The 27,612-nt window shown below is 40.1% G+C and overlaps 1 protein-coding gene across 22 annotated transcripts in view; it reads right to left on the bottom strand.

Annotated features, from left to right (window-relative positions):
* The window catches only part of FNBP1 (formin binding protein 1), a 133,406-nt gene that overhangs the window by 88,480 nt on the left and 17,314 nt on the right, over window positions 1-27,612 (bottom strand). The window lies entirely within an intron of this gene.

Here is a 27,612-nt window from a genome sequence, read left to right as displayed (position 1 = left end):
GGAGCCTGGTGGGCTACAGTCCATGGCTCGGACGACTGAGCTCAAACTCAGCTCGCCTTCGTGACAGATTAGATGGAGAGCTGGAAGGGACGTGCAGGGGAGAATCGTAGGGTGACTGCTTGGTTCCACTTCATGGAAGCCTGACTCAACAAATCACTTCACCCCAAACTGCCACCCCTCTGCCTGTCTTCTCCATAAAGTGGAATCCAGCCCCACAGAACAGTTGGAGAAACCTCAACTTAAGAAATTCAGAAAAAATAAATAAATTAATTAATTTTTTAAAAAAAAGAAATTCAGGTTTTCTTGGACTTCCCTGGTGGGGTACAGTGAATACTCCACCTGCCAATACAGGGGACATGGGTTCGAGCTCCGGTCTGGAAAGATTCCTCATGCCAGCAAGACAACTAAGCCACAGCTACTGAGGCTGTGTCCTGGAGTCCGTGAGCTGCAACTACTGAAGCCCATGGGCCTAGACCTGTGCTCTGAAACGAGAGAAGCCACTGCAACGAGAAGCTCGTGCACAACAGAACAGCCCCCACTATCCCCAACTAGATAAAGCCCCTGCAGAGCAGTGAAGACCCAGCACAACCAAAATTAAACAAATTAATTAAAAAAAAAAAAAGAAATTCAGGTTTTCTTTTACTAGAATGTTTTCTAATTAAAAATTAGCACTGTAAAATATTTATCTGGATACCTAATAATGTTTACTATTACCATAAAAAAATCAAGTGAAAGAAAGTGAAAGTTGTTCAGTTGCGTCTGACTCTTCGCGACCCCATGGACCATACAGTCCATGGAATTCTCCAGGCCAGAATACTGGAGTGGGTAGCCTTTCCCTTCTCCAGGGGATCTTCCCAACCCAGGGATCGAACCCAGGTCTCCCTCGTTGCAGGCAGATTCTTTATCAGCTGAGCCACCAAAAATCAAGGACCAATATTAAAGACTTTGATTGATTCCTGGTCCCCAATAATAGATCTCACAAACTCTGAGACTTCACTGCTCAAGAAGGTTATTTATGTTACCTCTAAGGACAAGGATGGTCAGGCAAATTTATAGTGTAAACAAGACTGTAGATCTCTTTAAACTACTTGAGAGAACAAATATACAAACAGTTCAAGTAATGACTGCAATCATTCCTAGTTATTCAGAGCAAGGCTTCTTCTTATTTTTAATTAGCCATTTTATTTGATTCTTTATTTTGACTGCACTGGGTCTCTGTCGAGGTGCATCAAGGCCTCTCTAGTTTTGGGGCTCGTGGACTTAGTTACCCCACAGCATGTGGGATCTTAATTCCCCAACTAGGGGTCAAATCTGTGTGCCCTGCATTGGAAGGTGGATTCTTAACCACTGGCCCACCAGGGAATCCCCAGAGCAAGACTACTTTATAGCTTTCTGCTAATCAGTAAACTGTTGTTAATACAGTTTTATAATTACTTCATTTATTTAACTCCTTTTCATACCCCTCCCTCCATTTGAGACCCCTCTCTCTGTATAATTTCTACCACCAGAGCCTTACTTTTTTTTTTTTTTTTTTTGCCCATGCTACAGGGCATGTGGGATCTTAGTTCCCTGACCAGGGATCAAACCCATGCCTCCTGCATTGGAAGTATGGAGTCAACCACTGGACCATCAGGGAAGTCCCCAGCCTTACTATTTTTAAAGGTAGAGATGTTTCCTTGAAAACTTATTGAGATCATCTGCTCTTGCTAACAACCAAACTTCGTACTTTTCCTTACTATATTATTTTGCAATTCTTTTTAGCACTAATATGTACAATATAAAGCAACAGCTTTTGAGATCAAGAACTTTTTAAAAAATTTTACACTTGAATTGAACCTACCTTAAAAATTACTGGCCTCAAACAAACAGTATGTTTTCAATAAAGTTATCTCTATTCAAGACCATTCTGCAAGCTGTAATAAAGCACTTACTAAGATAAGTGTCCAAATAAGATAGAAGATCTTAATAATAAAAAAAAAAACTTGACTCAGTAACAAGCTAGTGCTTCCTCGTGAATATAGCATAGATCTTTTTTCTGCTATATTACAACACCTCAATGATGCAAGACTCTACTGTTGCTGTCACATGGAGGTCACAACATGGACTTCTTGACAGCAGCTACAAGAAAATTCAAAACAGATGAAAAACCAATCAACCTGCTTACATTCTTGATGAAAATGTGGAAAATTTAATGGGGAAAAAAACAACCCAAAACCCTCCAGATCTTAAAAAGACTCTTTGGTGAGCAACTATTGTAGGTGGTATTTTTCAAAATAGCCTTTACTACTTTGCAGATGGTACCATGATCAAAAATGAGTCCTTTCCATTTTCTGTGAATTATACTTGATTTAAAGAGAGGGAGGGAAAGAGAGAGAGAAAATGTATCCTTTCCTGTTTGATGTCACATTGCAGCAGTTTTGAAGACTCCTTTGCCCTCTTAAATTCATTAAAGACCCCAAAGAGCCTTTGTTCATCTAATTTTATTATATACACATGTGTGTATGTTTATTTGTTTGTATACACACACACACAGAGGCTGAGCTGGGTCTTAGCAGCAGCATGCAGGACCTTTTAGCTGTGGCACATGGGATCTAGTTCCCTGACTGGGGATCAAACCCAGACTCCTTGCATCAGGATCGAGGAGTCTTACCCATTGGACCACCAGGGAAGTTCCTGTTTATCTGGTTTATAGCTATCAATATTTACTCTATCAGAAATTAAAAGCTGAAACACTTAAAAAATATCAATTCATTTTAAAAGAATAATAAATTTGTTGTATATTAATTTACCTAGCATATATATATGTATATATTATTTTTAAGAACTTTACTTAAAAAGAAACCTCTCCCCCCCCAAAAATGAGAAGTATGGCACTGTTTTACATGTCTGCAAATCTCTTTAATGTCTGGTTTAATAGAAAACAGCTGGATTCTCATCTTTCACATTCAGTCTGTTGTGGGTCCTTATTTTCGTGGAAGTATATAAAAAAATACAACTTAACCCAGATATGCAATGGTTAGAAAATGGAGGCGTATTTCAATGCCCTTTCTAGATAATTGTGGATATTCTTATTTGATACCATACCCAAACTCAACAAATAGTAGTTTCTTAAAGGCTAGCTGCAACGTGAAATTTGAAACCATGGCAATGAATTTTTCATACCAGTTACAATAAAATGCACTAGTCTGTCTTGCACTTTGAATGGATCTCTTACCTGGGCATGACTATAGTATGCTCTGGTCATTTGGAAAATATTATTTCAATGATGTATGCAGATCTTCCAAGTGTTGACACATTTCAACATAAACTATTTTAGAATCACATGTCTATATCACTATTGATCTTATCTGATGAGTCTTTAAATATGTGGTAACAGTCAAGGTCACAGTGACAAGGGTACATTTTTCAAAACTTTAATTTCCACTTAAAAACTGGGATTTTATCATTGGCTACAAATACTATCAGTTGTTTCCTTGGGGTGACAGGCTTGCTTCATTTATTTTAGAGAAAATGTCTGCCAAACACCCAAGAGTTCATTTGTTGATTATTCTCTGAAGTAAAAACGACATCCTATGATGAAAGTGGGCTTCCCTGGTGGATCAGTGGTAAAGAATCCACCTGCCAATGCAGGAGACTCGGATTCATTTTCTGGGTTGGGAAGATCCCCTGGAAAAGGAAATAGCAACCCGCTCTGGTATTCTTGCCTGGGAAATCCCATGGACAGAGGAGCCTGGTGGGCTACAGTCCGTGGGGCTGCAGAGAGTCAGACACGGCGTAGCAGCTAAACACAGCAGCTGAGCTGTGCTTAAGTCACTCAGTGTCCGACTCATTGCAACCCCGGGGACTGCAGCCCGCCAGGCTCCTCTGTCCACGGGGATTCTCCAGGCAAGTATTCACTGGAGTGGGTTGCCATGCCCTCCTTCATTTGGTCTTCCATGGTTTCCCTCATTGCCGGGCAGATTCTTTACTGTCTGAGCCACTAGGAAAGTCCAAGAATACTGGAGTGGGTAGCCTCTCTCTTCTCCAGGGAAATTTCTGGACCAAGGAATCGAACCAGGGTCTCCTGCATTGCAGGCATTTTCTTTATCAGCTGAGCTACCCGGGAAGGCCCCTGATAAAAGCAGCTAGTCCAGCTCAAAATACAATCACTTAAGTATTCTGGTTTAAGGATACTTCCTGTCTTGCCACACTATGAAAAAGATGTATGATGTATATTCAAACATTGAGATTCAATAAAATTATTCATCTTTACTGTTTCATCAAAGACACTTAAAAATAAAACTGATTTTTTTTTAAATAGGTAGTGATGAGAATACAGTAACCACTACCACAACTTGGAGCCAGCACCCTGATTCCTGCTAAGTCACCAGTCATCTTACCCACCACTGCTTTTGCACCATTAGTGCAAACGCCCACACAGTGAAAAAGACAATCTCTTAGTATCATTATGGAAATAGTTTTGACCTCGTGGACTCCATGAGAGGGTTTCTGGAACCTCCAGAGGTTCAGAGACGCACTTGAGGAACCACTATCATATGACACATACTCTAAAATTTCTACTTGAAAGCTTCATATTGCCAAAGATGAAGAAAGTCAGATAATGTATGACCTAATGGAAAATGTTTGATTTATAAGTGTATACTATATATACACTCAACAAATAACTCCAAATTTGCCAAGAGAACTGCAAATGGATGTGTCCAAGTAACTGATTGCAACCTCACAGGCACCTTTTCAGAATCTCCTTCCCCCTCCCCCTTACCAAGCCTTCTCTTGAATTCTCCTTGCTCCTTTGAGTTCTAATGAACCAAAGGCTCCTGGCAGGAGCTTTCAGCTACCAGGGGCTGAGTAAGCCGAAAAGACAAATGAGGAAAGTGCAATTGTATTAATTGGTATTTTTATTTTTTCAGGCCTGGTTTTATGTCCTAGACTGTGATTAAGCTCCTTTATATATTGAAGATTGAAAAAAAAAAAAAAAAAAAAAGATTGAACAATGAAATAAGCATGAACTCTGGCATTTGTTTGGGTCATGAAGTTATCTTCATCAGAGATTCTAAAAAATCATGAAGTTTATTTATTTTTTTGTATTTTGGGTTTTTTTTTTTTTCGGCTCCACCATGTGGTATGCATGACCTTAGTTCCCTGACCAGGGATTAGCATTGAGAGCATGGAGTCTTAACCACTGGACTGCCAGAGAAGTCCCTAAATCATAAAGTTTAATACAAACAAAATTTGCCTTCCCATAGACCTACAGTATCAGTCAGAGTGAAGACTGGTTTCTCTAGGTCAGATATAATGACTATTCTTGCTTACTCAAGAAGACTTCTGAAATCTGATTTTTTTTTTTTTTCTTCAAATGATGCCAAAGAACTGATGTAGGAAATATGAGCACAAAAGCTACTTAAGAGGAAGAGACCCAAATCGGCCACAGCAAAGCTTTCTCCAAAGTACATGTCCATTTTTTTTTTTTTTTTTTTTACATGTCCATTTTTAACATGCTACTTCCTCTAATCAAAAAGGATACTAAACAGACACATCAAAATCCCTGGAAAAAGCCAATCTAAGAAGAAACTAAGTTGCCAAAGTCACCTCTGTATAAATGGCTCAGACTGGAGAAAGGGGATCCAAAGGCAGCCCTCCTCCACACGGAAATGTGGAAATCCATCCCCCTGCCGGAAGTTACTTCCTCAGGAAAGGGAATTATCCCTTCCCTGTCACTGGGCACTTCCATGTGGTATCAAGGTACTGTTTTAGGATGCTCTAATTCTGTAAGACACCCGCTTTCCTAAGGATTTGGGCACTCTGAGAAGCACCAGATCCTAAATAGCTCTATTCCTTTTTCTCTTTTGGCCGTGGCACGTGCGACCTTAGTTCCCCAACCAGGGATCAAACTTGTGCCCCCTGTAGTGAAAACTAGGCATCCTAACCACTGGACGCCAGGGAAGTGCTCCAAATGGCTCTATTTCAACAGAATCCCTTGGGATGATATTACTGGTGTTGGCTTCCTCTTCTCTTTGAGGGAAGTGTTAGAAGAGATTTGAAAAAAGGTAGATACAGGTATATGTGTAACTGAATAATTTTGAGGTATACCTGAAACTAATGCAACATTGTTAATCTACTATTGTGTGAGTGCCTAGTTGCTCAGTCCTGTCCGACTCTTTGAGACCCCATGGGCTGAGCCCACCAGACCCCTCTGTCCATGGGATTTTCCAGGCAAGAATACTGGAGTGGGTAGCCATTCCCTTCTCTAGGGGACCTTCCTGACCCAGGAATCGAACCCAGGTCTACATTGCAGGCAGATTCTTTACCATCTGAGTCACCAGGAAAGCCCTGTTAATCTCCTATACTCCAATGGAAAACAAAAAAATTTTTAAAAGAGTGTCAGAGCAACCTAGATGTCCACCAACAGATGAATGGATAACAAAGTTGTGGTACATATATATAATGGAATATTATTCAGCCATAAAAAAGAACATATTTGAGGCAGTTCCAGCGAGGTAGATGAACCCAGAGCCTGTTATACAGAGTGAAGTATAAGTCAGAAAGAGAAAAGCAAATATCGTATATTAATGCATACATATGGAATCTAGAAAAATGGTACTGATGAACCTGCTTGCAGGACAGGAATAGAGACACAGACACACAGAACCGAGAGGGGGCAGAGCACACAGCAGGGGAAGGAGACGGTGGGGCGAACTGAGAGGGCAGCAATCAAACAAACAGATTACACGTGTGAAACAGCTGATTGGAAGCTGCAGTGTAACAGGGACACGACCTGGTACTCGGTGAGAACCTAGAGCAGCGGAATGGAGTGGGAGGAGGTTCAAGAGGGAGGGGACAAATGCATACTCATGGCGGATTCATGTTGTTCTACGGCAGAGGCCAACACAATATTGTAAAGCAATTATCCTCCAATTAAAAATGAAATTTTTTTAAAAAGTCACTACCTACGCATACACAGAAGTGTCAGATGATATAGATTTACCCAGACTGAATGTTAAAAAACCTCACTTAAAAAGTTTTTAAAAATCCATTTGAGTCTGAATATTCAAGTGGTTGCATCTACAGAAAGAACAACAACAAAAAATTATAGAACTTTATAAACAAAAATGTGTCATCCAAAATACCATCTGCAATTCTATTTCTTGAATGTTTAACAAAGATTTCAATTCATTTCCTTGGACAAAGGAAGACTTGTCCTCATACATTAAATTAAAGGCAGAAATACCCCAAAATATAGGTTCAACGTAAAAGTTGTCAAACCTTGAAAGTGATGAAAAACCATTACCCAAAGTGACTTCAGTGTTTGTCCACAGTAGATAAAATGTGAGAGACAGCATTAGAGAGGGTTTCTTTCAAGGAGCCAGATAGCCTTGTGTTTTGACAATACAGATTTTTGCAGATTCTATCAAACCATGTATACATCTGCTGATTCTGAAGTGGGTCCAGTGAATTGGGGTGGTGTGGCTCCTTGGGTTGAAAATGCCTACTCAGGCAAGAGCCTATAACACAACTGACAAAAGAGGGGCTCTGATGTGACAGGGTCATGGCTGGACAGTCAAGTTGGTACAACAGATTTTAATTAGGAAGGGGATGCATGCAAAATGAAAGGTTTTCCTGAACTTGAGATCTCTTTAAAAAGCAGGTCTAGGGATTCCCTTGTTGTCCAGTGGCTAAGACTCCGTGCTTCCAATGGAGGGGACCTGGGTTCGATCCCAGGTCAGGGAACTAGATCCCATGCGCTGTAATTAAGAGTTCGCATGCTATAGGGTGTACAATGCCAGCTGCAAAGAAAAATTCTGGATGCTGCAACTGAAAGAACCCGCATGCCACAATGAAGATCAAAGATCCCGCATGCCACAACTAAGACCCACTGCAGCCAGATAAATAAGTGTTTAAAAACAAATAAGGAAGTCTATAGCATGTCACTGTTTTTGGAGGTGGGGGGGGGGGCTCCAAAATCACTGCAGATGGTGATTGCAGCCATGAAATTAAAAGACGTTTACTCCTTGGAAGGAAAGTTATGACCAACCTGGATAGCATATTAAAAAGCAGAGACATTACACTGCCAACAAAGGTCCGTCTAGTCAAGGCTATGGTTTTTCCAGTGGTCATGTATGGATGTGAAAGTTGGACTGTGAAGAAAGCAGAGCACCAAAGAATTGATGCTTTTGAACTGTGGTGTTGGAGAAGACTCTTGAGAGTCCCTTGGACTGCAAGGAGATCCAACCAGTCCATCCTAAAGGAGATCAGTCCTGGGTGTTCATTGGAAGGACTGATGTTGAAGCTGAAACTCCAATACTTTGTTCACCTCATGTGAAGAGTTGACTCATTGGAAAAGACCCTAATGCTGGGAAGGATTGGGGGCAGGAGGAGAAGGGGACAACAGGATGAGATGGCTGGATGGCACCACTGACTCAATGGACATGGGTTTGGGTAGACTCCAGGAGTTGGTGATGGACAGGGAGGCCTGGCGTGCTGTGATTCATGGGGTTGCAAAGAGTCGGACACGACTGAGTGACTAAACTGAGACAGCACGTCAGAATAAAACAGGTACAAAGTCAGGTATATTTGCTATAATGAGTCACTGTTGTGAACTATCTCTGTTGTAAAAATGAAAATACTAAAGAATTAGTCCATGTTCTTTCCAGCCATTGCTCTGGAAACATGAGAGGTAAGGACATAAACATGAGATGAAAATATATGTTCAAGTCAAAAACAAAAACTAAAGCTGAAGTGTAAGAGGCAACAGCGTATGGATGAAGTTATTGACATAAAGAATGTGGAAAGGCGCACAGAACGTGAAAAGTTGTGTCTTGGAATTTTTCTAACAATAATTACATTGTGTACAAAGGGCAGTAAGGAGGCTGGTGCTGGCTGGATGTACAACGAATGAAAAGCCCCAGAAAGCAGAAGACTTGGGCCAAAGAATGCGGGGTGCCCTCAGCCGACTGTAATGTAATTTTACCCTGTATCCTGAAGTGAAAAGACAAGGTAAGAAATCCTATGTGTACAAAAAGCACCCAGATTCTGACTGCACTGGAGACCAAGCAGATGAGACTTGGAGGGGAAATTGCTCTGGAATGCACTGCTTTAAGAAGCTGCAATAAGCTTCTGGCCTATTTCAATGTACTTAGAACACCTTAATCACTCTCTGCCCCCTTCTCTGTTCCAGTAAAAGCAATAAACAAACAAAAACAAACATCTGTAACTGCCCCAAACAGGCTGCGTGAAAGACACAGCAAAGAATAAGATTTTCAAAGAAAAAAACATTTCAAGGATGGTTCACTATTTTTCATTAAAAAAAAGAAAAAAGCGCTAACTCTGTAAGTGATATTTCATGGTAATATATTTTTTTTAATTGGAGGAAAATGGCTTTACAATGTTGTGCTAGTTCTGCCTGTAAATGATATTTTCAACGGTACTCCTCCAGATAGACATTGTCAAATATTTAAGTAGAGGAAGAAAAGAATTAAGCGTGATGGGTAGGGTGGGGTAAATTAGGAGTTTGGGATTAACAGATATATACTATTGTATAGGGCGTCCCTGGTGGCTCAGAAGGTAAAGAATCCACCTGCAATGCGGGAGACCTGGGGTTCGATCCCTGGGTTGGAAAGATCCCCTGGAGGGCATGGCAACCCACTCCAGTACTCTTGCCTGGAGAATCCCCACGGACAGAGGTGCCTGGCGGGCCACAGTCCATGGGGTCGCAAAGAGTCCGACACGACTAAGTGACTAAGCACTACTGAATATAAAGTAGGCAAACAAGGACCTACTGTATGGCATTGGGAACTATACTCACTGTCTTGTAATAACCTATAACTGAAAAGAATCTGAAAAGAAGATATATATATATATATATATAAAACACTGAATCACTGCTCTGTATCCCTGAAACTAACATAACATTATAAATCAACTATACTTCAATGAAAGAAGGAAGGAAGGAAGGAAGGAAGGATGATGAACCTATAAAAACTAGGTTCAGAAAGCTGGGTCTAGCTTGAAATTGTAGTGGGCTGCATCAATGCTAATTGAAGACGGAAATTAGTCAGAGAACAAAACCTTGCTCTTTATAAGAAAAAAAAAAAAAAAAACGTTCTCATTGTGACAGAACACTAGAGGGGCTTAGTCAAGTTTGTTAAGATGAACATTTTTAAAACAAACACTCGGGATCATCACCAGCTGGCCTCGACCTGGAATGGAATCTTCTCATTCATTTCCAGGTTTCTGCACATCAGCTTGAACATCGAAGGCTGTCTAAATGTGAACTGGTTTCTTTCCTGGACTGGCTCCATCAGCAGGTGCAAGAGTTCAGTCCCCTCCCCCTCCTCCAGCTGGCCAGCCGTTCTCTAAGCCCTAGAGAACTCACTGTACCTCTCAAACATCCCACACCATCCTCCACAGGTTTAAGACTAACCCAAGGGCAGAAGAAAAGAGGGAGAGGGAGAGAGGAGGAAACCACATTCTAAATACCAGGAGGAACTTTGAAGGCAGTCCAAAGACTAATGAAGAGCAAAGTATATAAACTAAACTTTTAATGAGAACGAAAAGCCAGATTTTAAAACTGACTTACTTCTAAACTCTATAAATTATTTCCAGGTGTGTGTGTGGGACTGGGCACAATATTAGAGAAATACCATAGTGGAAAACTTCTTTTTAGCCCTGGAACCTGAAACTTAGTTAACACCAATGAAAAAGATTAAACACGTAGCAATTAACTCACCACCAACGTTAAGTAAAGAAGGTTCGGGGACTTCCCTGGTGGTCCAGTGGTTACAAATCCACCTTCCAGCATAGGGGTCACGGGTTCAGTCCCTGGTCGGGAAACTGAGATTGCACATGCCACAACTAGAGAATTTTTGAGAGCTTGTTTTGCGTGCGACCAGGAGAGCTCTTACTTGTACGAAACAGTTTTAAAAATACAGAATAAAATAGTTTTATTTCTACTATTATTCATAACATCTGGTCCAAATACTACATATTTTTAAAATACTTAAGTTTAAAGAAGACATGTTAGAAAACCTAATGAAAGATCCTGCATGACGAAGACCTGACACATACAAATAAATAATAAAAAAGTATTTTAAGAAATATTAATTCATCTAGTGACAAACTTTACCCAAGCCTATTTATAATCTTGATTTGTCACACTTACTGTGATTATTTTTATCTTTCATGGTAGAACCAGATTGATATTACATTACATGATATATTTACTGTAGTTCCTTCCTAAATTTTAAAAAATCTGGAATTCCAAACACACCTGGTCCCAAAGGTTTTGGATAATGGATGTCAGACCTAATTTGGGGAAATCAGTTGCTCAATAAGACAAGATAGGGAAAAAAAGTATCAGGATTGGAAAGGAAGAAATACGTCATTCACAGAGCATATGATTAACTGTGTAGCACAGACAAAAGAATCCAGTGATAACTTTTAAGAACTAAGAGTTTAATACAGTTGCTGGATATAAAATCAATGTATAGGACACAACTGCTTTTCAATACAAGAGCAACAAGCCGAACATGAAGTTTTAGCAACCATATCATTCACAATAGCATGAAAAATTGCAAGTGGGTAGAAATGAACTTAATAAAAAATCTGTGAGACCATCAGGGAGAAAATAATAAAACCTTCTTGAGACGTTAAAGAAACCCAGAAGAAATGAAGAGATACAAGGCTCTATAAGGAGAATATAACAAATCATTCCCAAATTATCTATAGATCTAATGCAGTTTCAATTAAAATCCCAACAAGTTTCCGGAGAATGTAATTCAAAGACTAAAAGGAGCTGCAAAAGTCAGTCAACAGACAAAACACTCTAGAAAAGCAAGGTGGGGGTACTGGCCACATCCAACACAGACTTACTGTGAAGTTAATTAAAAGGCTGTGTGTTATTGGCCAGGGACAGAAAAATAGGAGAATGCAAAGAAGAGAAGGCCAGGAACAGGCCCAAGCCAAAAAAGACTTTGTCTAGAAAACAGGTAATCGTATAGAAAAATCAGAGAAGCTGGACCCAGAGGAACCAGAAGTAGGACCCGGAGGCTAGAATGAATTGATTTGAACTCCAGCTCTTTGAAGCTTCCCTGGACACCACAGTTCAAAAGCATCAATTCTCCAGAGCTCAGCTTTCTTCACAGTCCAACTCTCACATCCATACATGACCACTGGAAAAACCATGGCCTTGACTAGATGGACCTTTGTTGGCAGTGTAATGTCTCTGCTTTTTAATATGCTATCTAGGTTGGTCATAACTTTCCTTCCAAGGAGTAAGCGTCTTTTAATTTCATGGCTGCAGTCACCATCTGCAGTGATTTTGGAGCCCCCCAAAATAAAAGTCTGACACTGTTTCCACTGTTTCCCCATCTATTTCCCATGAAGTGTTGGGACCAGATGCCATGATCTTAGTTTTCTGAATGTTGAACTTTAAGCCAACTGTTTCACTATCCTCTTTCACTTTCATCAAGAGGCTTTTTAGTTCCTCTTCACTTTGTGCCATAACGGTGGTGTCATCTGTATATCTGAGGTTATTGATATTTCTCCCGGCAGTCTTGATTCCAGCTTGTGCTTCTTTCAGCCCAGCGTATCTCATGATGTACTCTGCATATAAGTTAAATAAGCAGGCTGACAATATACAGCCTTGACGCACTCCTTTTCCTATTTGGAACCAGTCTGTTGTTCCATGACAAGTTCTGTTGCTTCCTGACCTGCATATAGGTTTCTCAAGAGGCAGGTCAGGTGGTCTGGTATTCCCATGTCTTTCATAATTTTCCACAGTTTATTGCGATCCACACAGTCAAAGGCTTTGGCATAGTCAATAAAGCAGAAATAGATGTTTTTCTGGAACTCTCTTGCTTTTTCGATGATCCAACAGATGTTGGCAATTTGATCTCTGGTTCCTCTGCCTTTTCTAAAACCAGCTTGAACATCTGAAAGTTCACAGTTCACGTATTGCTGAAGCCTGGGTTGGAGAATTTTGAGCATTACTTTACTAACATGTGAGATGAGTGCAATTGTGCGGTAGTTTGAGCATTCTTTGGCATTGCCTTTCTTTGGGATTGGAATGAAAACTGACCTTTCCCAGTCCTGTGGCCACTGCTGAGTTTTCCAAATTTGCTGGCATATTGAGTGCAGCACTTTCACAGCATCATCTTTCAGGATTTGAAATAGCTCAGTTGGTGAGGGTCCCTTGGACTGCAAGGAGATCCAACCAGTCCATCCTAAAGGAGATCAGTCCTGGGTGTTCATTGGAAGGACTGATGCTGAAGCTGAAACTCCAATACTTTGGCCACCTCATGCGAAGAGTTGACTCATTGGAAAAGACCGTGATGCTGGGAGGGATTGGGGCAGGAGGAGAAGGGGACGACAGATGATGAGATGGCTGGATGGCATCACCGACTCAATGGACATGAGTTTGAGTAAACTCTGGGAGTTGATGATGGACAGGGAGGCCTGGCGTGCTGCAATTCATGGGTTCGCAAAGAGTTGGACACGACTGAGCAACTGAACTGAACTGGGGGACTCAGATGGTAAAGAATCTGCCTGTAGTGCAGGAGACCGGGGTTCAGTCCTTGGGTTGGGAAGATCCCCTGGAGAAGGGAATGGCAACCCACTCCAGTATTCTTGCCTGGAGAATCCCATGGACAGAGGAGCCTGGTGGGCTACACAGTTCATGGGGGTCACAGAGAGTTGGACAGGACTGAGTAACTAACACTTTCACTTTAGCTCTTTGATAGACCAGCTTTGTCACATGGAGCAAGTTACTTAAACTCTCTGCATTTGTTTCTTGTCTAAAAACTGGGAATAGTAGCAGGATCTGTTTGTAGGGATTTGTATAAGGATTTGCATAAGCTATCTCACACTTAGAACATTGCTTGGTACATGGTCAGTCCTTAGTGAATGTTAATATTAGCATCATGACCACCATTATACCATCATTATCAGAGGTCAATGGGGGAAGAAACAAGCTGTTCAATAAAAGGTGCTGGGATAATTGTATATCTGTTGGGAAAAATGAAATCAAAACACTCTTTTACAATATATACACAAAATAATTTCAGGTAGATTAAGGACCTAAATGGAAAAGAGCACGATGGTTAACACTTTTAGGAGACAATATACAAGAATGCTTTTCCAACCTTGAGGTAGGAAAAGATTTTTAAACAAGATACAAAACTGCATGTACCATAAAGAAAAATAAATTGATAAAGTTGTCTGTGTAAAAACTAAAAACTTCTGTTCCTGAAAAGATACCATGAGGAAAATGAAACAATACATGACAAGCTGGGAGAAGATATTTGTACTACATTATCAACAAAGGATTAGTAAGTATCTACAATATATTAATAGAAGAAACTCGTCAAATCAGTTTTCTTTTTTTAATTGAGGTATAAGTGACACATAACATATTAGCTTCAGGTGACAAAATAATTATTTGATATTTATATATATCCTCAAATGACTGTCACAGTAAGTCAACATCCATCACCATACACAGTTACAAAACTTGTTTTTTTTTTTTTGAGATGAGAACTAAATTAAATTTCTCAAAAGGAGGAAAGAAACCCAATAGGAAAGAGGGGAAATCATAATAACTTTAAGAATGAATATCAAGTCACAGAATTGACAAAACTAAACTATTGTTTACTGGTATATTCATAAGTGATGAAAAACTACAAAGAAAAACTGAAGAGTATTTTTAATACAAAATTTTGAATAATGCTCAATTAGGGCAGTACAACGGGAAGGGGAGATGTTATCAGGCTCACAGGGGACTTCTGGATGGAGTAAAGTTCTATTTCTTTTCCTGGATGAAATGCTCATGGATGTTCATTTCACTGCTATTTCTGTACATACCATTCTATCCATACACAGTTTCATACATTTATTTGTAATACACCATACTGCTCAATGCTCATGCATGCTCAGTCATGTCCGACTCTCTTTGACCCTGTGGACTGCAGCCCACCAGGCTCCTCTGCCCATGGGATTTCTCAGGCAAGGATACTGGAGTGGGTCGCCATGCCCTCCTCGAGGGGGCCTTCCTGACCCAGGGATGGAACAGGCATCTCCTGTGTCTCCTGCAGTGGCAGGTGGACTCTTTACCCGAAGCTACCCAACTCAATTATATCACACTAATTATATAATTTAAAATATCTAATTATTAGTTCACAGTTTGATTAATGAGGAAAGCTTCAGTACAAGAAGAACTTAAGATCATTCAAACCTCTGCCAATGGGAGATCAAAAATGAAGATACATCTATGAAAGAAAAAAAATGAAGTCCATAGAAAAATCTATTACATAGAGCATTGAACTACAACTTTTTCCTTGATTGATGTACTTCTTAGTTTGCTCCCATAAAAAATATAAAATGTTCTTCAGAAGATGGGCATCATTGAATACCCAAGTATGGACTGATTACTGATTGCAAAAAATACTTCACACTTAGAAGGAAAAAACTTTTTAAAAATCCAAGACTATTACTGTCTAAGAGCCAAAAATATTTTTCACATACTATCACAGGAACATCATAGATAATTTCTTTCAAATAAAATGTTGATGAAGGTTAAGACAACACATTATAGAGTAAGCAACATACGCTATGTCTTCTCTATACCAAAATCACATTCATCCATTCATTCATTCATTCATCCAGTGATATTTTATTGAGCACCAACTATGTGTCAAACACTGGAGGGCATGGCAGCAAAGAGAAAACATAAATTTTCTATTCTTATGGAGCCTATGTACTAGTAGATCTTCACTGTATTAAACTATAAAAAAAATCTCAGAAAGATTAATCCAAAATTAATTTAGTTTACATTCCCATGAGAAGCTACTAGGTCTCCAGATAACATCATTTTAAAACCCACTGATACCTATTAGTAGAAGTGACAGTCAAAATATTTAACAACCAAATATCAACAGATTCCCCATCCAGTCAGAACAGAGGTCAGCTCTGCTGGGGCATCCTGACTGAAAATCAGCCTCGTCTGTTGCCCAGATCTCTTCCAGAAAAGGTGGACCAGTTACAGTTACACCCCACCAACAGAGAATAAGGGTCCCTATCTTACTAAACAATGGCCAGAATTTAATATTACTATTTGAAAAACAAATGGTGCTGGGAAAACTGGACAGCTACGCGCAAAAGAATGAAATTAGAACACAACCTAATGCCATACACAAAGATAAATTCAAAATGGATTAAAGACCTAAATGTAAGACCAGAAACTATAAAACTCTTAGAGGGAAACATAGGCAGAACACTCGATGAAATAAATCAAAGCAAGACACCTAAGGAAACAGCGTAAGTAAATATCTAGTGTACTGGAAGTAACCTCTACCTTCACGTTACTGTATTATCATTTCCTTCCAGGCTGTGTGTGTGAGTCGCTCAGTCGTGTCAGACTCTTTGCGACCCCATCAATGGTAGCCTGCCAGGCTCCTCTGTCCATGGGCTTTTCCAGGCAAGAATACTGGAGTGGGTTGCCATTTCCTTAATTCATGATAAAATAGCATAAATGTTGCCATTTTATTCAAGTTTGGTGCTTTTACTAAAAGGAAAAACATCACCATGGACTTATGTACATTAAAGAGGAATCCATGGCTCACTTTCAAATGTCTTTTCTTCTAAATTTCTAAATCTGCTGCCAAGTGCCGATACTTCACAGTAATCCATTTACCAAAGATGCACCGGGCACTCTTACCTGTAACCCCAACACCAGTTGCCTCTTTCACGGAGCACGGCCTCATCTGAGCCTGGCTCACCACGTCTTGCACCATCAAACAAGACTAACATGGTGCGTGCCACCAGGGGGGCTACTGTTAAATATCTGCGGAATAGATGAATCAGTGGAAACTTCTTCAGCCACAACTGTAACTCTTTTGCTGTTTAATTCCTTCAAGCCCATGATCAGAGTGAGTTTAGCTCACATACGTTGTTTTTATCCTGGATTTTAGGATAATGTGTGCTAGCCTTCCTGCCAAGAGCTAGGGCTGCCGTTGTGAGCAGAAAAGTACCCTGCTCTCATGAAGGCATTAAACATGTTACTTTTGAAGAACCTGCAATAACATGAGATTTTACATATATAAGGTTGGGTTTTTTTTTTTGGCCCTGTTTTTACAACTTTCAATCATAATAATTAGGAGAACATAAGTCCCTGAAAGTCACTCATCCATGTTCGACTCTTTGCTACCCCCATGGACTATACAGTCTATGGAATTCTCCAGGCCAGAATACTGGAGTGGGTGGCCTTTCCCTTCTCCAGGGGATCTTCCCAACCCTGGGATTGAAGCCAGGTCTCCCGCATTGTAGGCAGATTGATTCTTTACCAGCTGAGCCACAAGGGAAGCCCAAGAATACTGGAGTGGGTAGCCTATCCCTTCTCCAGCGGATCTTCTCAACCCAGGAATTGAACCAGGGTCTCCTGCATCGCAGGTGGATTCTTCACCAACTAAGCTATCAGGGAAGCCCTTAAGTCTTTGAGCTCGGGTGCCAAAAAAAAAAAAACACCTTAAAATTCTAGTACATGGCTGCTTTCCCCAAGCTGTTACCAAGGAATTTGAGACAGCCAAATGTTTACAAATGTTTAGGTACCTATAATCCTGGCACAAGAGTTTTCTTTTCATTAATTATACATGAGTAGTCAGTTTTCTTGGCTACCCAGGTGGACCCACCTGCCAATGCAGGAGACGTAAGAGATGCCGGTTTGATCTCTGGGTCAGGAAGATCCTCTGGAGAAGGAAATGGGAACTCCCTCTGATATTCTTGCCTGGAGAATCCCCATGGATAGAGGAGCCTGGCGGGCTACAGTCCATACGGTCACAGAGTTGGATACAACTGAAGTGACGTAGCACACAGCATAGTTGGTTTTATTAATAAGTAAAAGCTATTCAAGTTTTAAAAATAAACACAAACAGATAAAGAAAACCCATCATGTTTGGTTCTATTTTTGAGAGGTTGTAAAGTATTTCTAGCTGCATCTTATTCCACTCTTCTGAGCTATTTCTGTGTTTGTCTTTAAAAACGAACTAGAATGAGTAAACTAAAAACATACAGCGTTGCTAGGCAGACTCAGCTTTATTGCAGGTGGAGGGAAGGAGGTTTGTGGATGCTGCAGCTGAGACTCCAGTCTCAGCGCCCCACCATGCTAACAGTGTGAAGTCACATAACTTCTCTAAGTGCAAATACCACTCTTAAGGCCATTGGACTGTACACTTAAAAGTGGTCACAACGGCACATTTCATATTATGTCTCAGTTCAGTTCAGTTGCTCAGTCGTGTCGGACTCTGTGACCCCATGGACTGCAGCACCTCAGGCTTCACGGTCCATCACCAACTCCCGGAGCTTGCTCAAACTCGTGTCTTAATAACTAAAAGCTACTGAAGTTTTACAAATAAACACAAACAGGTAGTTCAGAGAAATATTATGTATATTTTGCAATAAAAAAATTTATGCGGACTTGCCTGGTGGTCCAGTGGTAAAGAACCCCCCTTCCAATGCAGGGGACGTAGGTTTGATCCCTAGTCTGGGAAGATTCCACATGCCTCAGAGCAACTAAGCCTGTGAGCCACAGATACCGAAGACACTGCTCTCTAGGGCCCTAGAGGCACAGCTAGTGAGGCCCGCGCGCCTAGAGCCTGTTTTCTGCAACAACGGAGACCACCACAATGAGAAACCTGGGTACTGCAACAAAGACCCAGAGCAACCATAAATAAATAAATAAAACCTGTGTTTATTCCAAGTGAAGGAAATAGAGTCCAACAACACAAGAAGAGGTCATAATAATAATTGGTACTATACACAGCAATTGAAACAAAAGTCAAATTCAAGTTTGGCTTTAAGAAAGATTAAAACATAATAGCTATTAACCTTGTTGTTCTCATCTGAGTGACCCAAAGCACCTCCAACATAGATTTCGGCTTGCAGAGTTACTTGCTTTTTTAGTTATTCCAAATAAATGAATAGCAATACTGCCCAACAGAGTGAGCAAACCATACCCCTTGTTATTGTAATACAACACCATTATATATTTGAATATTTTAATGTTCTTGAAATACACTCTTGGTGCAGTACCAAATTTTAGGGGTTGTACCAAATGTGACTTTTTTACCGTCTAGTAAAGAATTTGCCTCCAGTGCAGGAGACCCTGGTTTGATTCCTGGGTCGGGAAGATCCCCTGGAGAAGGGATAAGCTACCCATTCCAGTATTCTTGGGCTTCCCTTGTGGCTCAGCTGGTAAAGAATCTGCCTGCAATGTGAGTAGACCTGGGTTCAATGCCTGGGTGGGGAAGATCCCCTGGAGAAGGCAAAGGCTACCCACTCCAGTATTCCGGCCTGGAGAACTCCATGGACTGTATAGTCCATGGATCGCAAAGAGTTGGCCAAGACTGAGCAGACTTTTTTTTTTTATAGTTTGCCTTCTCCAAAATGTAACATAGTTAGAATCAGACAGTGTGTAACTTTCTCAGACCAGTTCTTTCACTTAGCAGGATGCATTTAAAGTTCCTCCATGTTGTACACAGACCTACTATATAGCACAGGGAACTCTAATCAATATTATGTAATAACCTATAGGGGAAAATAATCTGAAAAAGAATGCATATATTTATATGTATATGTGTGTGTGTGTGTCCCCATATAACTGAATCATTGTGCTATAAACCTGAAACTTACATGATACTGTAAATCAACTATACTTCAATTAAATTTTTTAAAAAGTTCCTCCATGTCTTTCTGTGACTTGATAGCTCATTTCTCTTTATTACTGAATAATATTCCATCGCCTGAATATACCAGTTTGTTTTACCATTCACCTATTGAAAGACATCATGTTTCTTTCTTGAGTTTTGGCAATTATAAATAAAGCTGCTATAAAAAAATAAATAAAGCTGCTATAAACATGGGTATGTCCATCTGACTGATATTTTCCCTTCAGAAAAAAAAAAAATCTTGAATAATTTAAGGTGTGGTAAGTTGTAGGCCTGCCATGCAATTTTTTTTTCAGGCTGTATTTGTAAAGATAGCATAAACAACCAAGATGGTATTCCCTTCCCCAGGGAAACCTCTTGAAACTCCTAGTCTTAGCTAGCTCCCCAACCATGGTCTCGTAACATGATATACCTCTCTCTGTGGTAATGATAAGAGTATAAATCCACACTTATCTGGGATGTTATTTGATTAGTAAGCTCTATGAGGGTGGACACCCTCCATGTGCTCACCCCTGTATTCCTCCAGGGTATAACAGAGTGAGTATCTTGGCAAAAAAACTATTTTAATAATATCAAAAGAGCCAGCGTTAGTGAGAAATTTCTTAAACTTAAAAACATTCCTGGTTTTGAAAAGATTCAAACAGCGTCTCATATACAGCTAATTAAAAATTACTGCAGAAAGAAAAAGACAAAAAAGAATTGCTAGGCTCACTGCAATTTTCACTACCTCAAAATTTTGTTTTCAGGCTTGTCCTATAGCGTACGGAGAATACTGGGTTCTTTTTTTTTTTTGGGTTCTTTTTTTAATTGGAGTGTGACTGCTTTTCAGAACTGTGTGAGCTTCTGCTGTACAAAGTGAATCAGCTGTGTGTACGCACATGTCCCCTCCCTCCCGCCACCCCCTGGATTATTTTAAACGCAGTCAAGAAGAGTCCACTTTTATGCACAGGTACTTACCACTTACTAAAAGAAGAATATATGAATAAAGATATGTGATGTATATATAAGCAATGGAATATTATTCGGTCATGAGAAAGAAGGAAATTCCAACATTTGTGACACATGGATAGACTCGGAAGGTATTATGCTGAACGAAAGAAATCAGACACCAAAAGACAAAGACAAACATTGTATAGTGTCACTTATATGTGGAATATAAAAAAGCCAAACAGAGAGCAGGATGGTGGTTACCAAGGGCCAGGGGGTAGGATTAGGGGTGAATATGAGAATGGTGAGATGTTGGTGAAAGGGTGGAACCTCCCAGTTAGCAGGTGAAAAAGTTCTCAGGCTCCAATGTACAGCATGGTAATTATAGTTAATGATGCTATATTACATACCTAAAAGTCGCTAAGAGAGTAGCTCTTAACTGTCCTCGCCACAAGAAAGAGATGATAACCACGTGACAGGATGGAGGTGTTAGGTAACTATGGTGGTAACCACTTTGTAATATATAAGCATCAAATCAACAAGTTGTACTTCTTAAACTTATACAATGTTATATGTCAATTACATCAATAAAGCTGGGATAAAGAATGTAAGGTAGCTAAATTGTACTAGAAGAATTTCTACAAGCTGAAAACTCTGCCCCATGAAAATCTGAAGTGGGGAATTTATCTCAAGCAAGTAAGTATCAGCTTTTGCTAGCTAGAAATAATAAAATAACACATCAAAGAGACAATCAAATTGTTATATTTTTCCCCCAGACAAAAGCCAACATATACCAGCCAAGATGATTTCCTGGGTTAAACCAACAATGGGATTGCATTGGTTTCATAAAAAGTTTTTGTGAGTTTAACAGTGATTTTGGATGAAAGATACATCATGGAGTGATTTAAGAAAATATTTTGGAGTATCAATTTTGTAATTTGCTCCTGTGTTTACAAAAATCAATGAGTAAAGCTCCAAAAGAGCTGACTGCTCCATCTGGAGCCCAAAGCTGCCACACAAATTCCTATTTGACAATAATAAACCGGAAAGAAATAAACAATACCACTCCTGCTTGTTTGTCTGCTTGTTTTGGTTTTCTGAATGATGGCTGGTCAGGAAGGAACCTCAAGTTTTTCAAGTGGCCAAATGCACAGTGCTGTTCGTATCTCTGTAAACAGTGGACTATGTTCACAGGACCCCACTAGATTAAGCAAAAGACTACAGAACCTGAAAGCAACCTGGACATCCCTCAGGAGGCTGTTCTGATGATCTGCCTTCTAGGCAACAGAACTATGTTCTAATCATATTTCTCCATGTGGATACTAAAGGGGAAATTCCCATTGGCTGTCAGCACCCTAGCATGATACACAAGGTACGAACAGCACTGATTCTGCCTAGGAGAAAATGTCATACGTGCTTATTGTCACATCAGCAATATATGCGAACATTGATTTTCTCATTGAATTCGGGTACTTTAGAATTGCCCTCTAATTATTCTTGTGTTAGGCATTTTTCCCCTATTTTGGTTTATTAAATGTTGTCTATTTGAGACTAATAGTACAATAACAACTTTAAAATGGCGGTTTCTGTAATATTTAAACTACCTTGAAAAGTGAAAGTGAAGTTGCTCAGTTGTGTCTGACTCTTTGCGACCCATGGACTGTATAGCCTCCTAGGCTCCTCTGTCCATGGGATTTTCCAGGCAAGAGTACTGGAATGGGTTGCCATTTCCTTCTCCAGGGGATCTTCCCGACTCAGGGATTGAACCCTGGTCTCCCTCATTGCATGCAGACGCTTTACCCTCTAAGCCACCAAGGAAGCCCTTAAACTACCTTACATCAACATAAAACCGAAAGGCGGGACTTCCCTGGTAGTCCAGTGATTAAGACTCCACCCTTCCAATGCAGGGGCATGGGTTCAATCCCTGGTCAGGGAACTAAGATCCCACACGCCCCATGACTTGGTCAAAAAATAAATAATAATATTAATAAAATTTTAAATTACAGGAAAAAAATGGTACTAAGAATTTATTAAGAAGGAAGTGTTAGTTGCTTAGTTGTGTCCGATTATTTGCAAACCCATGGACTATAGTCCGCCAGGCTCCTCTGTCCATGGCATTCTCCAGGCAAGAATACTGGAGAGGGTTGCCATTCCTTTCTCCAGGGGATCTTCCCAACCTAGGGATCAAACCCCAGGTCTCCTGCATTGCAGGCAGATTCTTAACTGTCTGAGCCACCAGGGAAGCCCTAAGAATTTATTCACAACACCAAAAATTGCCAATAGGAAGACAGCATTAATATGCTATGCCAACTCAGCAAAGAGAGAGTCCAATTCAGACCTTCAGTTTCTTGTACTCGGCTCTGAATGCCTTAACAGATTCAAGGGAGGGGAGCACTTCAGGACTTTGAAAAGCTGCCATCTTTTCAAGTGGCAGGCAGTCTTCAGCCCTTCATTCCCACTGCAGGAACAGCAGAGAATAAAAGGCCAACTGGCCCCTGTAGATCGTGCGTGTCAGGACGCAGCCAGGTTTAGTTCTCACATCCTCTGTTACTAAGACAAACCAAAATCACCACTAATAGATACTCTAGATCCCCACCTGTTAAAAAAAAAAAAAAAGCCTTCTTCAAACAATGTCAAATTGCTGGCTATTTCTCCAACATGCCTCTGACCTCACAGAAAACTGGCCATTCAGAACAAATGGGTTTTTAGGTATTGAAAAATGATGATAGCAATTTCTAGAAACCTCACACCCCCTCGGACAGAGGTCAGATCTTTTCATATCCACCCCCTCGGCACCTCCTTCCGTGCTTTGCACACTGCATGTTTATGGAAGCGAGTTACAACACAGGTAAACTGCATGATGTTTAGAGTCGATCTAACTATAGTAGCTTTAAAAAAAAAACAAAACCACGTAGCTATTTTTAGTCCCACACAGTAATTACAGTAAGATGTAAAAAGTCAACCTTGACTGCTCACCATCAGCTCCATTCTCTTCTTTAGAACACTAACATTAGCCAACTTAACTGAAAGCCACTAACTACTGGTTTGGGTAGATAGCTTAACAACCGATTTGGTGAAAAATTAATTTGCAAAGAGAACAATTCCTAATTAATTTTTCGAGCCTGGGCTAATGTTGTGGGTGTATTTTTTTTTTAATTGCACCTAATATACCCTAAGAACCTGTTTTGCAACAAAAGTTCTCAGACAATCATTAAGAAGACTTCAAACACAACACAGCAATCGTTTAATTACTTGGGAGAAAATTTCTAGAACCCTTCCAAGGAGTTTAAGCTCAACTGTTTTACACAGTGTTTACAATGGCTTTTAAGTGTTTACAATGGCTTTTAAATTTCCAAAGATCAAGAAGCTTCCCAGATTAGTTGTTTGTCATCTTAGAGATAACAAATATGCCCAGTACCAATCTGCTTTTCATCTTTTTTTGTCTTAAACTGAGATGAAATTTGCCTAACGTAAAATTAACAACACTCAATTGTTGAACACATATCGAGACATTTGATTGCACACAGTAAGGAGAACTCAGTACGTGCCTGGTGACAACCCAATTGTCAGACCTCTCTGGAGGGTGATCTGATGACATTTATCCAAGTTTTTGGTATTTATCCTTCAAATATACTCACACCGATGCAAAATAACACATAGAAGACTATTAATTTGCACTATTTCTAATAGGAAAATATACTGAAGACAGTTTAATGACTATAGCAAATTTCAATATATCAGTAGGATAGGATTTTATTAACTAAAAGTTAAGTTACATTAAATAACAGGAAATTATACTTTGTTATAGTTTGTTATCAATATTTTGTTATAATCTATAAGGGAAAAGAATTTGAACAAGAATATATACATAGTTAAATACATAGTTATATATATTTATGTAGACACAGTTTTATATAAAACTATCACTTTGTTGTATACCTGAAATTAACACATTATAAATCAACTATGCTTGAATTTAAACAAAAAAAAATAAAAAAGGAAAAAAGGGACACACAAAGAATGAGGTAGCTAAGGAAAAAGACAAAACAAAATACCAAGATATTATAAGTGATAAAAGGTAGCAAAAAGTGAGAATAGTTTGCTAACATTTCTATGGGGGAGTCGCATCTGTTTATAAACATTTGATAGCTCACTGGAGCTATCCATCGTGTACAGATGTGAGAGTTGGACCATAAAGAATTGATGACTTTGAACTGTGGTGCTAGAGAAGACTCTTGAGGGTCCCTTGGACTACAAGGAGATCACACCAGTCAATCCTAAAGGAAATCAACCCTGAATATTCATTGGAGGGACTGATGCTGAGGCTGAAGCTCTGATACTTTGGCCACCTGATGTGAAGAGCTGACTCATTTGAAAAGACCCTGATGCTGGGAAAGATTGAAGGCGGGAGGAGAAGCGGGTGACAGGATGAGATGGTTAAACAGCAACACCACCTCAATGGACATGAATTTGAGCAAACTCTGGGAGAACATGGAGGACAGAGGAGCCTTGTGTGCTGCAGTCCATGGGGTCACAAAGAGTCGGACATGCCTTAGCAACTGAAACCCAACAACGGCCCACTGGAAGAAGTCACAAAAAAACACCAGTACGGTATATTAACGCATATATATGGAATTTAGAAAGATGGTAACAATGACCCTATATGTGAGACAGCAAAAGAGACAGATATAAAGAACAGACTTTTGGACTCTGTCGTAGAAGGCGAGGGTGGGATGATTTGACAGAATAGCATTGTAACATGTATATTACCATGTGTGAAATAGATCACCAGTCCAAGTTCAATGCATGGAACAGGGCACTCAAAGCCAGTGCACTGGGACGACCCTGAGGGATGGGGTGGGGAGGCAGGTGGGAGGGGGTTTCAGGACGGGGACACATGTACACCCATGGCTGATTCATGTCAATGTATGGCAAAAACCACCACAGTATTGTAGAGTAATTAGCCTCCAATTAAAATAAATAATTAAAAAAAAACCCAAACTACTAACAGTGATTGTCCCCAGGGAGGAAAAAGGGTGTATCGCCTATTCAAATGCACAAATAAATTCAGTACATAAGTAAGAAATAAATTATTCCTTTGAAATCATGACTTTTCCCCAGTTTGGCTGCTTTAACAGTCTCCTCTCAGGGCTGAACTGGCAGAGTTCATTTAAGTGTGGAAATCCACGCAGGATATTACAGGGACGAAGGACACACAAGGAGGGCTGGCGGGAGGGGGTGAAGAGGCACGAAGCCACTCTGGGCAAGGGTGCTCCTGGTGGAGGGCGAAGCTGGGACAGAGCAGTGCAGAGCCCCGGGGAGAAGCAGGCTGGTGCTTAGGAAGGAAGGCAGATTTGGCTGGAAGAGAGTGTCTAGGGATACCGGGCAGGCTGGCAAGGTAAAGGGTTGTCTAATTACAGATTTTTTTTTTTTTTTTTGATGTGGACCATTTTTAAAGTCTTTATTATAATGGTGAAATAATTGTTTCTGTTTCATGCATCGGTTTTCTGGCTTAGAGGCATGTGAGATCTTGGCTCCCCAACAAGGGGATCGAAACTGCACCCCCTGCATTGGAAGGCAAAGTCTTAAACCCTAAACTGCCAGGGAAGTCCTCTTAAATTCTGATTTTACTCTGGGATGGTAAGACCTCCTTAAGTTTGGGCTCAGGTCTGTGCCTCACCTACTGCATAGGAGCTAACCCAGATTTCTACGTGTTCTCCCCGCAGTATCCCTTGAAGCTGCCTACATGATCCCAAGTATGGGTCATCTTTTTAAATCTGGGTATTTAGCATTTTCCCTGTTTCCCTGAGCTCAACCTTCTACTGACGTCAGCAAACCCGACATTCTTCCTATCTAGTCTTTCTTTCCTTTCATCCCATAGGAGATTGCCTGGTCCTCAGGATGAGCCCACAGTTCAAAGATGACCAAGTAAATAGTGTAAAAAATCCTTTAATCTCCTTTTGAGCTATCCCAGTCTCTGCCACATTGTAAAATCAAGATACGTACAATCTTCAGCTTGGCCTACGTTTGCAATCATTTAACAGCCAGCCCCATACTCCAAGCATGTGACCTGAGTGGGGTCTATACCTCAAACAAACCTGATTTATTTTTAATCAAACAGATCTTTTTACAGACTACGGGACATGGATGACACTTAACCGAACACTGCTGATGGAGATGATCCTTTGCCCATTTCTGCAAATGACTTTTTAAGTTTTTCTTTTTTCCAATAATCAAAGCATGTGTAGATCTGCTTGGAATTATCAGGAACATTCTTTATCCCAGTGTCTCTCATCTAATGGAGGGTTTCCTTATTCAATTGGCTGTTCCTTCCACTTTCTCAATTATTAGCACTTCATAAACCAAAAAATAATCCAGAAAGTAAAGAAGAAAAAAGCCGCCAACCTGCATTTCATTTCCATCAGTGTCTGAATACTTTTACCTAGAAACGAAGCACTGACGGCCTAAAAGTTTTTCTGGAATGGTCTTATGTATCTACCTTATTTACCTGCATCTACCAAAGTGACAAAATAAGTTTAACATCCAGCCTTTCAGGTTTCTCAGCCAAAAACCATTTGTTCAGCAAAATAGTCCCTGATATTTCTGCGTATGGAGTCACACCCAAGACATTTAATCCATGTATGCAGCACCTAACAATTTAGGGAATGGGTCTAATGATTCTATTTACATGTCACTTTTTGATTTGTTAAAACTTTTACAAACCTCCGATTAAAATTATTGGCATCTCTTTGAGCTACAGTGTGGGAACTGTATGTAAAATTTCTAAATAGAGTTGCTAGCCTTGGAAGTAGTTATCCGACCATAATTGACCTTGATGTTTTCTCTGTGTATTATGAATCATTACTCTTGGGACAACCACCTCTAGGGTCAATTGATCCTGGAACTCAGATTACCCTAGAACACTTGAATTGAAGGGGCCCGAGGTCATGAGGTCTAATTTACACCCAATTCA

The sequence above is a fragment of the Cervus elaphus genome, chromosome 11, assembly GCF_910594005.1.
Source record: "Cervus elaphus chromosome 11, mCerEla1.1, whole genome shotgun sequence".
NCBI lineage: Eukaryota > Metazoa > Chordata > Mammalia > Artiodactyla > Cervidae > Cervus > Cervus elaphus.
The sequence above is the reverse complement of the archived record's forward strand: the minus strand, read 5'-3'. Positions and strand labels throughout refer to the sequence as shown.